The following is a 12,168-nucleotide window of genomic DNA, read 5'->3' as shown; positions in this document are numbered from 1 at the left end:
AGCCCCGCGTCGGGCTCTGTGCTGACCGCTCAGACTGGAGCCTGTCTTCGGATTCTGTGTCTCCCTCTCTCTCTGACCTTCCCCTGCCCATGCTGTCTCTCTCTCAAAAAAAAAGATTCTCTGTCTCCTTCTCTCTGTCCCTCCCCTGCTTGTGCTCTCTCAAAAGTAAATAAACATTTTAAAAAATTAACACTATATTGCACTACGAAATAAGGCATGTATGTATGTCATACATAGATACACATATGTGCACGTATATACACACACACTACATGCACACACACATATGACCTGTAAAGATCTCAGAAGTAGAGATAAATAGAAAGATAAGAGAGGACACTTTTCACAGCATGCCATGGAAGTTAAAATGCATTCATATATGAAACGTTATTTTATATCTGATATATGCATAGTTAACATAGGAAACACATCGGACTGGCTGCAGGTAGAGAGAATGAGATCATGGACTACAGAGGAAGGGAATATAGAATAATGGGGGGTTCTCGAATCGAATGACAAGGGTCATTAGCTATACACTGAACAATCTGACAATTCTCTGTGCCTGACCGCCGGCCTGCCCACCACCTCATTGCCAGCCATACAGTCTAAACTGTCATAACCAAAGAGGGGTGTGTGTGTGCGTGCGTGTGCATGTGTGCAGGTTGTGAGAGCAAACAGGTTTGTTTACTAAAACCACAAGTCCATGGAGTGAAGAGACGATACTGTAGTGAGTCTCAGAGTGACTACGAGTTGATAGAGAGGTATGCAGCAGTGCGCCAAGAATGAAAAGGTAAGAAGAAAGGCAAAAACTAATGGAATAATGAGGAAGCCCAGAGAGGACCCCTCTGCTTAGATGAACGAGTTCGGTGTGGGGGAGGCGCTGGGGCCCGTCAGGAAGCTTTTCAAGCTTTTTACTTGGAATTCTTGTGAACAAGCTCATAAAAGCTTTGAAGTTCTTCCTGGGTTCCACGCTCTCTTCCCAAAGTGCCGATTACAGCTTATTGCGTTTTGGGATTTTATTCCACCCCTCAGACCCAATAATGTCCCAAGCCAAATCATCATGTGTCTCAGCTTTTAACTTTTATCCCTGGACTTCTGTATTGTGCCCCGTGGCTTAAACACATTTCTCTGAAATCCCTAGTGACCTTGTATTCCGGCAGTTTCTACTTTCTGTTGGTGATGGAGGTGTCCTCACTCTCCATTAGATGTGAATTTGATTGTTTTTCTGGGGATGCTGCATCTGATGAACATATTAGCTTAATCTAGAGATTTTTTTTTAAATCTCTCCAACTCTTTCTTGGAAAGAAAAGAAGAAGCCTTTTCATGACACTTTTCTGAGCTAAGGCATTCATTCATTCTAATCACTGATCAAATATTGGACCAGTACATCTATTCATACTTCTAGCTCTTCATGTGGTAATTTTAGCCTCAGGATTTTACCAGCATGTTATTTAGTGTTCGGAGACTAGAGGTAGAACAAAAGGAGTCCAGGGGGAGTAACAGACATGGAGGGGAAAATAAGAGTTCTTTGGAAGCCTGTGGGGAGCGCCCCTCCGATCACTTCAGGGGTCCAGGTGACTCCTGACCAGTTGGGATGGGAGCTCCATCAGCTTCCACCTGCTTGGGGCTTGTCCGTTACCTGGGCACGGAGCACCGGTCACTTCTCTCTCTACCATCAAAGGGTCCTTCCCTTGCTTCAAAGAGTAGATCACTTCTGCCTTGTAAGTCCAGTGTCCTAAGAGAAACAAATGACCTTGCTCATACTGTGGTCATTACAGAATTTAGACCACACTTCTGGTAATAATGAATCTCCTCACCACCTTAAGAATCTCCCAGCAACCTCTAAAGTATTATTGTCATTCTTTTGTTTTAAAAAAAAAAAAAAAAAAAAAAAGGACCAACCAGGGGCGACTGAGTGGCTCAGTCAGTTATGCGTCCAACTTCAGCTCAGGTCATGATCTCGCCATTTGGGAATTCGAGCCCCGCGTGGTGCTGTTTGCTGTCAGCACAGGGGCTGCTTCAGGTCTCCTGTCCTGCCCCCCCCTCAAAAATAAACATTAAAAGGACCATCTACATTTTCACAGTTCCCCAGCAGTTTCTGAGGCTCACAGTAGCCCAAGAAGCATGGTTTTTAAGGTAAGAGGATGGTTTGGGAGATGGTGGAGATGTGAGGCTTGGATCATCACAAGATGAAAATGTCCTTTCCTAGTGTCACACGCTCCAGTCTTTTGCTGGAGGGCATCAAGTTGGATTTCAGTCAAGCATTCTCAGATACTCACACAGCTTTGCAGATACTCACACAGAAGCAAAAATTCTACCTCGGGCAGTTTAAACCAGCAGGAAAGATCTCCTTACCCACAGACACAAGATAATCACAGTTGTCCAGCATCACATCCGTATACAATTGTCTCTCTTCAGGGCTCAGAGAAGCCCACTGGTCCGGAGAAAAGATCACAGCCACATCTCTAAGTTTCACGGACTCCTGAAAGTAGATAGCTCTTGATAGATAGTTTTCAAGTGGGCACAAGAGGGAAACAGACAGTATAGAAGGATAGGTAAGGGAACACCTGGGTGGCTCAGTCAGTTAAGCATCTGACTCTGGATTTCAGCTCACGTCATGATCTCAGGGTTTGTGAGATTGAGCCCCATTATCAGGCTCTGCGCTGACAGCATGGAGCCTGCTTGGGATTCTCTCTCTCTCTCTCTCTCTCTCTCTCTCTCTCTCTCCCCCTCTCTCCCTCTCTACCCCTCCCCCACTCATGCTCCCTCTCTCTGTCAAAATAAACATTAAAAAAGTAAAAAGGATAGGTAAGAATTTGTGTCCAAAAGCTATGATGGAGAGCAGAAACTTTAAGAAATATACTCTGCCCTTGTAGAGTTTGGGGAGGCAAAATGACCCATCCTCATGAAAAAGGAACAGCTAAGAAATATCTGTGGTGTATGTGCTGGAGTCTCAAGCCTGCCAGATTGCCAACCAGCACTTACAGCGTCGAGTTTTTTAGTTCTTGGGCTAGAACTATCCCCTCAGCCATCCTGGGTCTCCAGCTCACTGACTACAGATCTGGGGACTTCTCAGCCTTCATCATCACAGGAGGCCTTATAAGGCCTATGTATCTCCTGTTGGAGATCCTGATGAATACAATCACTTGTTAAATGCCATGCAGTGTAGATTGATAAAGACTACAATGATAGGAGCTGAGGCATCATGGGATACCTGCAAAAATGAAGTAAATTTGTCCTTTGAGTGAGCAGACGCCTTTGGTTTCAGCCATGATGGAGTAGCTGCTGGGAGTTGCCCTCTCACCGTGAGGAGAAAACTAAAAATCTAGATAAACAAGCAAGATGTTATTTTTACATGCTAGAAAGTGACTGATCCAAGGCTGTGTCCTTTGACAGAAGAAAAGCATGTGATCCTGGCATTCTCTTGAGTGGCATTGCTAGAGCCACAGTGTGGGAACATAGAGCCCAAGCTGGGGTCTTGCCGGGTGGCGGGAGAGGATATCAGAGTTTGGAGCTTCCTTCCGACACAGTTGGGGTGCGGAGGGCAGGGTGCTGTAGGCAGAGCCCTAAACACCTATATGAAAATTTCCCCTGGGCCCTTGGCAGATGTTGGAAATGTGCCCAGACAGGGCAAGACTTGTGAGAACAGCTCTTTGGGATACAGAGGCTGACAGAAGCTTTGGAGGTCACTAAGTAATCCTATTTTCTTGGGTAAGAATGTACAATTCCAGACTATTCCAGTGTCCAGGGAAAACAGGGTGACTGAGCATTTAATAGAGGTCATACACCTAGAGTTCTTTTTTTTTTTTAAGCTTGTTTATTTATGTAGCTCCTAGAGAGAGCTCAAGTGAGGGAGGGGCAGAGAGAGGAAAACAGAGAATCCCAAGCAGGTTCTGTGCTGTCAGCACAGAGCCCAATGTGGGGCTTGAACTCATGAAACCATGAGATCATGACCTGAGCCAAAACCAAGAGCTCGATACTTAACTGACTGAGCCACACAGGCACCCCCGAGATTTCTATACCCAGTAAAGATAGCCTTCAGAAACAATATCCTTCAAAAACAAAGGCAGGTATAAACTTATCAATTTGGATTTGAAAAGCTGAATCATTAGTAACTACAAGGCAAAAGGAAACTTCTCTCCCAGAAGAAATGTTTTGATAATTTTTTATATCTGCCTGTTATGGATTCCTAATGGTTCCCTCAAAAAAGTTACATTGAAGTCCTAATCCCCAGTACCTCGGAATGTGACCTGACTTGAAGATAGGGCTCTTATAGAAGAAATCAAGTTAAAATGAGATGAGGGTGGGCCTTACTCCAATACAACTTATAAAAGGGAAATTTGGACTCAGAAACAGACAGGCACAGGGGACAGTGCATGAGGAGACACAGTGAGAATACAATGTAAGATCAAAGTGGAGATTGGGGACATGGGTGATTGGCGCCAAGCCAAGGAGCGCCCACGATCGCCACAAAACCAGCAGAAGCAGGGGTCGAGGCCTGGAATGGATTCTCACAGCCACAAGCAGCAAAATGATTTAGGCCCTGTAAATTTGCATTTTAGGAAGGAAAGCAGAAGAAAGCAATTCACCTGTGATATAACCTTGAGAAATGAAAGAGCCATTTTCTCTTCCTCCTCCTCCTCTTCTCAGGAGAAAGCAGACTCCCAGGAAGTCACACCTTCAAGTTGAGGGCAGAAGCACGTGAAACCAGGCACCCCAACCCCCATCCCCACCCCAAATCCCTACCAACTCAACCACACAGAGGAAACCAGAAATACCCAACAGCCTCCCAACCTTGACCTGCAGGCTCCCCTCTTCTCCTGGGCCCTACAAGGAGCCCACACGCGATGCTACAGCAGCTGCAATTAGGGGTCTGTGGGGCCTCCCCCCATGTTCCCAAGTGCGTTCCAGATCTACCTGGAACAAAGCTCCTTCTGCATCCCAGTGGGTCAGTGCACGAACGCACCCTCTAAGAGAGGTCAGCTCCATGGCCAACAAGCCCGGCACGCACCTGAGTCTGCTTATGTAGAGCCCAGGCCATCGCGCCCAGAAGCTTCTCATTTACCAATCAAGGCCAGTAACTGCCCGCAGGCCTCTCAGCCCTAATGCTCCTGACTACAGAGTGAATATGAAATCGCAGGGAATGCAGGAGTGTCTGGTCAAGGTTTGGGCTGAAAATTCCCAAGCGCTCTTTATTCGTGCCTACTGTGTACCCCAATCATGATGCCATATAACACGTGTGTGTGTGGGCTTGTGACACACCCCCCCCTTGAATCTTTGAGTTGGGAGGATCTCACCTGTGCCCCCTGCCTATATGAAGCAGCTGCATGGAGGAGGAGAAGCAGTTAGGTGCGTTCAGCGGGATATGGTGTAAAATAGCACCTCCTCTCTCCCTTGGCCCTTCAGTGACTTGGGGGAACGCAGGATGTGCTGATCACCCCAGCAGAGGTTGTGGATGATGGAAGGGTGTGGTGGGCTGAATAATCACACCACCACCACCACCACCACCCCAAGAGGACCACATTCTAATTCCCAAAACCTGTGAACATGTTGCCTTACATAGCAAAAGGGACATCGCAGGTGTGATTAAGTTAACGCTCCTGAAATGGGGAGAATATCCAGATGGACCTGATATAATCAGAAAGGCCCTTATACTAAGGAGGCAGAGGTATCATGTGATGAAAGAGGGCCAAGAGTTAAGGAAGGGTAAGCACCCTCTAGATGCTAGAAGAGCTGGGGAAATGGGTCCTCCCTAGGGCCTCCAGAAAGAATGCAGTCTTGTCAGTACCTTGATTTTAGCCCCATGAGATCCATTTTGGACTTCTGGCCTCCAGAACTGTAAGGTAATCGATTTGTGTTGTGTTGAGCCGTGCTCTGTGTTTGTGAGACTTTGCTAGAGCAGCCGTGGAAACTGGTGCAGGGGCCAGAGGCCAGAGATCCAGGGTGGGATGAGTGGGCCCAGAGTGCAGATGGTTGGAGCAGAAGCCACGAAAGAGCATGCCAGGTCGAGATGCTCACTCCCCCTCCTCCCAAGGCCAGGGTGGCCACATGCAGCAGTAGAACAGAAGCCCAAGCAGGGTAAGGTGCCCCACACAGAAGCCACCTGGGCCCAGGGGACAGCATGAGAGCCGAGACACAGCCCCCTGTTCCTTTGCCTCTTGTTTAGCCTTCACGCAGGGGAACATTTACCTTCGAGGCAAAATAGGAGGACAAGGAGAGAGAGCATACGTGAAATTTGAAATCTGAGAACTTAATTTCTTGATTGACGATTTCAGAAGACCCTGTGTTACACATGAAGATGTGAGATTACCTTAGAGTGGTATGAATTCAGAAGAGATGTTTTACCGTCATTTGTGGCTGGGCCAGTGCTGGATTATCCAGAAAGTAAAGGTGGTGACATTTTTGCACAAATGATGGGTGTTTTCGCAGACTGCTGGGAGATTCTGAGAACTTGTCAGGGGCCTTATAAGTATTTCCATGCTCATGATCTCAGTTACCGATGGAGGCGTCCTGTACGGAAATTTATCCTATTAGTGTTTTTGCGATGAGGGAAGGGAGGATTTTGAGAAAGAGGCAATTTGCTTTAGGCCTCCTAGCAGTGCGGAGCCCCCTGGGCTCCAGCCTCCTAGCTGTCTGACTTCGGAGGACTAGGCTCTTTGGCATGACCCTCCGGGGCATGATCCTGAGCAGAGTCCAGATGCCTGACTTTGCACTTGGCCACAGTTTACTCAGCAGGCTGTGAACCAATCCCTTCTACCCCCATCTCTCTCCCACTTCATGCTTCTGAGTTTTGGGTTTTGTGGTTTTGTTTTTGTTTTTTTTTTAATTATTCTCTTGTCCTTGGCTTTGCTCATAGACCAGGTGCTATAACTTTTATGTCTTTTCTATACAAAGCCTTCAGCTCCGGGGTCCAGCACTTCATATCCTGTACTAGCATGAATTATTTTGTTTCAGCATCTGGAAATCCCGTTGGTGTAGGTACGATTGTTCTCCTATTAATTATTATAAAAAGGCAAACATTATTATTCTAAGATCACATGGCCAGACAATTGTGGTCCTGAAGGGATATGTCCCAGAGTTGTTTGAATCCAGGGCTGGAGGTCTTGACAGTTACCACAAAATGCTCTGTTATAAATCTAGAAAGGTAAAAACTGATTTGAGCTTCTTGATATTAACAAGTTTTAGGGGCTTGATTAGGTACTTAACTTTGATATGCCTCTGTTTTCTCATCTTTAAAATAAAGGCATTGGGCTCTTTCACAGTTTATCATAAGGATGATGCAAACATATCTGTGACTCTGCAGGTGTAACTAAGACTGCAGGGAAAAAACTTTCTTTTGAGTCTGACATTTTTCGAGATTTTTGAGATCATTGTAGATTCACATATGATTGTAAGAAATAATAGATTCCATCTGCCATTTACCTGGTTTGCCCTGGTGGCAACATCTTGTAAAATGATAGTTTAGTATCAAAACCAGGATATAAATATTGATAAAATTCTCCATTCTTTTTCAGACTCTCCCAGTGTGCTTGTGTGTGTCTGTACAATGTTATTACAGTGCAGGGTCGTGTATCTGCCACCGCAGTCATGTTCTAGACATTTCCACCACCTCCAGGATTTCTGAGATTGCCTTTTTATAACCACACCCACTTCTGTCCCACCGCTTCCCAAACCCAGGAACCATTAATCTCCACTGCCAAAATTTTGTAATTTAGAAAGTGCTATATAAATGGAATCATAGAGGATATGGCCTTTGGGATTGGCTCTTTTTTTTTTAACATTTATTTTTTTGAGAAACAGAGACAGAGCATGAGTTGGGGAGGAACAGAGAGAGAAGGAGACACAGAATCCAAAACAGGTTTTGGTGCTGTTCAGCCTACTTTTAAAAACTTAACGAAACACCATTCCCTCCTCTAAGATGTCCACTGCCATTAAGATCCTATTTGCGGGGCACCTGGGGGGCTTAGGAGGTTAAGCACCTGACTTCAGTTCAGTCATAATCTCATGGTTTGTGAGATCAAGCCCCACCTCAGGCTCTGTGCTGACAGCTCGGAGCCTGGAGCCTGCTTCCAATTCTGTGTCTCCCTCCTGCTCTGCCTCTTCCTTGCTCACTCTGTCTCTCTCTGTCTCTCTCTCCCTCAAAAATGAATAAATGTTAAAAAAAAATTAAGTAGGTTCTCCAGTTTCTGAATGGAAGCCAAGAGCCCTCTGTTGCAAAAAAGTCAATATCCTCATTTTTCTCTAACTAATGATAATTCCATGAGGCCAAAGGACACAGATATTAATGTTTGTCAGCCCTAGCATTTTTATTTATATTAAAAATGTCAATACCCATCAGCAATTGTTCTTTAAGTTCTGGTTTCAAAATTAGAGAAAAAATTAATTAAGGGATTTTTTGTTTGTTTGTTTGTTTGTTTCTGCAGATAGGAATTCTTTTCAATAGTTTTTATCCGAGAAACAGTTCCTATCATTCATTTATGTCTACTTGGACTGGGTGTCAAGTTTCCCACATGAAATCTTTTTATGATTTACCATATTGTCTCTATATCTAAAAAGTATGTATGGTCTAATTTATTATCTTCAATGAATAACCTAAATAAAGGATTTTTCCTGATTACTTTCCTCTTAGCTTCCTACTTTCATTATAGGGAATATGATAAAGGCAATACCTTGGCTTATTTCCCATCCTAGGCTGACTCCTCTCACTTCTGTGGTGGATATTTCAAAGAACCATGGTCAAAGGAAGATAGAAAATACGTCTGTAATCCTATAACGCTCATTTCTTGCCGAGTATGTTCTTAAGTTTCATACATGACTTTTATATTCTAACACTTTTCCAGTTAGTATGGGTTCTGAAGAATAAGAGTTGAATATTCAGTATAGAAAGCTATTTAGCTATAGATAAGGTCTTCCTGTATGAATTGTGTGGTCTTTAGTAAATATGCAGTTTTAGGAATGGTTTCCCATGAGATTTCTGATGGCGAACAAGCTATGACCTTCTTTTAAAAGCTTTTCTACACTGGATACAAATTAAATGTTTCCCTCCCGAATGAGTTCTTTTATGACAGCTGAGATTCGATGCAGTTCTAAAGATCTTATCACACTGGCTGCATCCATACGGCTTTTCTCCAGGATGAGTTCTTTCATGCTGGATAAGATCATAGTTAGTGCTAAAATCATGTCCACACACTTGACAATAAAAAAAGTTTCTCTCCAGCGTGATTTTTTTTTTTAATGCCATTTCAGGGCTCCTTAACCAAAGATCTTTCCACATAGATTATGCTTTAAGGGTTTCTCTCCAGTATGAGTTCTCCGAGTTCTATTTGACTGTGGGTAAAACTTAAAGCTTTTTTCACATTTGTCACATTTGTATATTGTTGGTTCAATAGGAGTTGTCCAGTGTTCAGTGAGCTTTGAGACTTTGTCAAAGTTACCTCTGTATCCATTACATTCAGAGAGCTGCCCTAGGGTATGAATTCTTTGATGTCATTTCAAGGTTACCTGTTGGCTCACTATTCATCACCCGGAAGGGATTTGTCTCCAGTGCGAACTCTCTGATGTTCAATAAGGGGGGAATGCAATGTAAGGACCTTGTGACATTCATCACATTTGTGTGGTTTGGTCCTGTCTGCTTTTTCTGAGATTGTATAAACTTTGAAGCTCCAATAAAAAGGATTTCCACAATCATTACATTTAAAGAAGTGGTTGAATGTATGGGTATTTCAGTGAGTAGAAAATGATGAGTAATACCTTTAAAGGCCTTAGCGTTACATTATATTTGTGGTGTTTCTCTTTCTCTACTGTGTGAGTTTTCCTATGTCGAGTGAAGGGAGAGATAGGACTGAATGCCATCCCATGCCCCTCGCACTCCTGGCTGTGCGTTACAGTGCAAAGTCTTTGCTGCACGTTCAAGGGTGAGCTCTGCCTGAAGGCACTCATGGATTCATTAAATCCAGGACAAAAACCCAAAGTTGGTTGGCATGCAGATGGGGAGGCAATGAGGAGGCAAATAAGATTAGACTCTGACATCCCAGTATAAGTCACAATGAGTGTGTGGGGGGTAGTGTGTGGGGGCTATAAGGATGCGGTAATTGCAGGTTAGGAAGTGGCAGTGTGTCAGGGGGAAGAATGAGGGTGTAGCTATGCAATTTGAAGGCCTCGTTTTTTTAATTTTTATTTATTTATTTATTTATTTTGAGAGACAGAGAGAGACAGCGTGAGCAGGGGAAGGTCAGAGAAAGAAGGAGACACAGAATCCAAAGCAGGCTCCAGGCTCCGAGCTGTCAGCACAGAGCCCGACGCAGGGCTCAAACCCACGAACTGTGAGATCATGACCTGAGCCAAAGCTGGACGCTTAACCAACTGAGCCACCCAGGCGCCCCAAAGGTCTCATTTAAAAGCAGCAGTGGGGTGCCTGGGTGGCTCTGTTGGGCGTCCGACTCTTGATTTTGTCTCAGGTCATGATTCCAGGGCCTTGGGATCAAGTCCCACATAAGGCTTTGCATCAAGCATGGAGCCTGCTTGAGATTCCCACTCTTGGCTCATCTTCCCCTCTCCCTCGCTCACCTTCTCCCTCGCTTGCCCTCAAATTAAAAAATAAAATAAAATAAAAGCAACACCAATATTTGTTAAGAATAAAAAGGCACTGACCTTATTCTTTAAACTGAAAGTCTTTTTTTTCTATAAGAATTACCTATTAAAAAGTTTACACTCAGAAATTTTACACTTAATAGATACAATGTTAATTGGATTTAACTCTCAAGTTGTTCTTTTAGCCACAGATTTTAATGAGTTAATATGTGACTAAATATAAATACAGTACATTGATTTTAATATTACCTCAACACTAGCAAGAGAGTGCCACACTAGATTTCCCATTGATTTTTTTACATAGAATTTACATTGTGTCCATTTGTTAATAAAAAGAGTGGTCCACTAACTTGTAGATAGGTCTTTATGGATTTAATCACCAGCATATTATGTTTAAAGTTCTAGAATCAGACTGTTTCAAAGAGGAATCTCCATTGTATATACTTGCAAAGCACAAAACTCAAGGTCTGGTCAGTTTGCATTTAAATTCTAATGCGTATGGTTGCTTATCACACTTTCTACAAACCCAGGTTCTACCAATATTTTATATTTTTGCCAATCAGATATGAAGTTTTATCACCGATCTTTGTATTTGGCTTTATTCATTTGCTAGAAAATGGTTGGTTTTTGCTTCGTGAGATAAAACAAAATAAATTACAAAAATACAAAGTAGCAAATATAAGACTCTCTGCCGCCAACAAAAAGTGTAATTAAGCAGAATATCCCATCACTTGCCTGTATCCGAACTGTGGGAAATGCTTCTCTGGTCTCCAAATGATGGTTAAGGCATCGTTAACATGAAGCAGGATCAGAAAGTGATTTTAAAAACAAAATAGAACTATTGGGAATGAATACAATAGATGGCGTAAAGAGAAGAATAATACAGGCAAGGACAAAATAGTAAAAGGGAAGTTTATGAAGAATTTAGAAAAATCCAGATTGGATTTAAAAAATATTAAAATTAAGACAAAACTAAAGAACTACTGTTACTAAGGAGAAGCCTCAGAACAAAAGAAAAAAGTTTAATTTGGGGGAGAAAAGTAATCTAGAGCCTCTGAATAGTCCCCCCAGAAATAATAGGAGTCTTGGTGGACAGGTTTGGACTCTTCCCTTCAACACCGTGAAAGTTTCATCTCCCTGCCTCTGCGCTCTCCTGTTTCTGAAAAGCCAGCTGTGAATCACACTGTTGTTTTCTTGCACGTGATAGGTCCGTTTTCTCTTGCCGATTTCAAGATTTTCTCCTTGTCTTTGGCTCTTAACAGCTCGATCATGATGGATATAGTTGTGGAATTCTCTATATTCCCTGTGTGGAGTTTGTTGACATTCTAGGATACGTAAATTACTGTTTTTCACCAAATTTGAGATCTTTCTGCCAATATTCAAAAATTTTTTCTTTCTCTTTCTCTCTCTCTCTTCTCCTTCTAAGACTTCTACTATGCATATATCGGTACACTTGAGGGATTTTTACCGGCCTTTGATGCTCTGTTCATTTCTATTTATTCTTGTTCTTTCTGTTCTTAGGATTGGGTCATTTCTATTGGTATATCTTCAGGTTTGCTCTATGCCAGGTTCTCTTCT

Source organism: Suricata suricatta, chromosome 12, assembly GCF_006229205.1.
Source record: "Suricata suricatta isolate VVHF042 chromosome 12, meerkat_22Aug2017_6uvM2_HiC, whole genome shotgun sequence".
Lineage (NCBI taxonomy): Eukaryota > Metazoa > Chordata > Mammalia > Carnivora > Herpestidae > Suricata > Suricata suricatta.
This window is presented reverse-complemented; position numbering follows the sequence as displayed.